General features: G+C 24.0%; 1 long non-coding RNA gene across 1 annotated transcript in view; it reads right to left on the bottom strand.

The window, feature by feature from the left end:
- Positions 1 to 2195, bottom strand: part of LOC111615186 — a 4370-nt gene extending 2175 nt beyond the window's left edge. The window contains exon 1 of the long non-coding RNA XR_002755041.1: positions 2106 to 2195. This is a non-coding gene — a long non-coding RNA (uncharacterized LOC111615186). The remainder of the gene's footprint in view (positions 1 to 2105) is intronic.
- Positions 2196 to 2924: the final 729 nt, after the last annotated feature.

The following is a 2924-nucleotide window of genomic DNA, read 5'->3' as shown; positions in this document are numbered from 1 at the left end:
AGAAAAAATATATATAAAATAAATTACTTATACTAATTATATTTAAATATTATATCTATATTTTTTCTATAGTTTTCACTTAATTTTAAATTAATCCATTCATTTTAATTAAAGTTATATTAAAATTTGTATAAAAGCATTTAAAAGTATAAAAAAATTCTTAAATATTTTTTGTAAATACAATAGAAAAGAATTCAATTTTAAAAACAATATTTTTGATAAATTTTAACATTTAATCATTAAAATTGATCAAATTACTTTTTAAAATTTTTAGGGTTTCAATATTAATATCCTAAAGAAGAGAAAAAGAATTTTGAATCTATAAAGTTAGTAAACTGTAAAGAGAAAAATATTTTAATACTCATAGTCATTAACATTACTGACAGATATTTGATTAATGTCTTCTTGTCTACACAACTAACATAATTAACAGGAAACCACTAGAGAAAGAGATAATACAAGCTCATATAGAATTAAAGTTTAATTTGAAATGAGAATTTCAGTTGAAATGAAACATTTTCTTCAGACTTTTTTAAATTTCAATGGAAATAATTATACATGCATATGTTTATACATGTGTATGTTTAAACATATACATTATATACCATAAAATAATCTTATGGTATGCTCCACCATGTTCCAAATTTAGAAATATATTCCCTTAAGAATAATGTAAATATTTGAATAAGTATCCAAATAATTGTCCAACAGGGCAAGGCGAAAATTATTGCAATGTGACCTATGGGAATTTTACTCGGCACAACAATACATAATCTATTTTAAATAAATTTATAATTGACTTTATTTCCCAAAGTGTGTCAGTGTGATTTATAATAGCATTTATTAAGCCAAAAAACAATGCTTAAATTAAAATTTAAAAACTGAAAAAAAGATTTATAACCTTTGATATTTTATACCATAAGTGATTATCTTTATTTTATTAAAAACATAATTTTAAACTTTATGTTTATTATTTTTAATCAATAAAAATTAAAGTTTTCAATTAATGTTATAAAATAAATTTTAATAAATCTAATTAAGCATTAAATCTTTTCATAACATTAATTTATAATAGGAAAAAAAAATATTTATATAAATATACATATAAATCGTAGCTTATAATAATATCTCGAGTTGACATTATAAGGTTTAATATATTGCGTGGTGTATGAGAAGAAGCGTTAAGTTACACGACATCTGGCCTTTAACACCCAAGAGCTTGAAAGTAAGTTAGTGGATAATAGACTAGTCGAAGATGAACGCCGCATTGCATCAAGATTTGCGATTTTTCATGGAATAAAATATTCGATTTCTAATATTCAAACCATTTTCTTATAAATTATAAAGTTGCAAAACACATACAATCCATAGAATTAGTGTTTGCATATGGAATATAAAGAGTTTCAGCTGATTGAAATTGATTACTAAAATTTTGATTTCTCTTTCTTCTAATTTAAATAAAATATTCATTAATTAGATAAGGGTAATTAATTCATCCTGCTTCAGTATATATGTATATAAATATACAATAATAATACAAAATAATTATCTAATTTCTACTTCCTAAATAGATTTCTCATATGGTTTTTGGTATTGGAAGCATCATTGATAGGTTTTTATTTACATTAAAGTGAAAATCAATAGTTTGTTGCAAATATCTTACATTTTTGCATCGTGCCGGATTGATTTTTCGGAAAGTAAAGTGTTTCGGTCTGTTCGGTATCAAATTATGCTTTAATTAGGATGCGAATTCTTTTAATTTCTATGGTAAAGGAGTTTAGTTAATACGTACAGTACATTTATAATCAATAATAGGATTGAGGTAGATTTATTTCGTAGAGGACCGAATGTTTTCGAACGAGATAAAAATGGTCAGTCGTTCAATTTAAACCGAGGAGAGAAGCAATCGCACTGNAAGGGGAAAAAAACAAAACATTTAAAAATAAATTTAATCTGCTAAGTAATTCATGCTGCTGAAAGTCAACAAAGATTTATCCCGAAGTGGCTTAAAACATACATTCTGAGATGTAAACAAAGCAAGGAAATTTTAAAATTTCTTAAAATTTAACTAAAATTATTAATATTACGTGACAAATTAAAACTACATTCATATCCAATATCATTAAAAATGACGAGTTTTCCTTGAATTTTTTATATGACTGAAGGAAATATGAGAATTCATCCTCATTATGAACTCATTACTCCATTCCTCAACATGCTTCCCTTCAGTGCTTCCCTCTAGCGTCGATTTGCTTTCTTTTCAAAATTAACTAGAAAAAAATTATCTATAAAATCCAAATTAATCCTCGAATTACAAATTAAATACTAAATAGGATATATGTAAACAATTTCAAAATTTCTTTTCTTCATCGTCCTCTTCAATTAGCAAGCGTCACAATATAAAATTTAAATTATGTACAGGAACCTAATTTATTACGAGGATTATTTAATTGTTAATATCTTATTATTAAGAATTAACCAAATTATTATTATTTGTGGCAACATTGATTAAATAATGTACGAGTATGTGCTGCCATCTAGCGTTTCATTCTCTTCATCGACATTAAAACAATTCTTATTTATGTATACATATAATTTTTTTTGTTTTTTTTTTTAATAAGAGAATTTTTGTTTATTATTTTTCAATTTAAAATTCTTAATTATGAAAAATATAATAATTTAGTATATTAATTGTTATTATGCAGTTTATAAGCGATCGCTTTGCATTGAATATAGCGCTCTAAGCGACGCGACGCGAAGTTGGCGTGTTTTAATATGAAACATAAAGTATGCACGTAAACAAATGAAATATTGATTTTAACCTTTGTGAAATCGCTTAAAATTGTTGATAATTAGGAAAAGTAAAAGGAAAATAGTTCATTAATAATAATATTTATCTTATTTTGGATTTATAAACGTAACGC

This window comes from Centruroides sculpturatus, unplaced genomic scaffold (genome assembly GCF_000671375.1).
Source record: "Centruroides sculpturatus isolate CEXI.00-Female unplaced genomic scaffold, Cexi_2.0 scaffold167, whole genome shotgun sequence".
NCBI lineage: Eukaryota > Metazoa > Arthropoda > Arachnida > Scorpiones > Buthidae > Centruroides > Centruroides sculpturatus.
The sequence above is the reverse complement of the archived record's forward strand: the minus strand, read 5'-3'. Positions and strand labels throughout refer to the sequence as shown.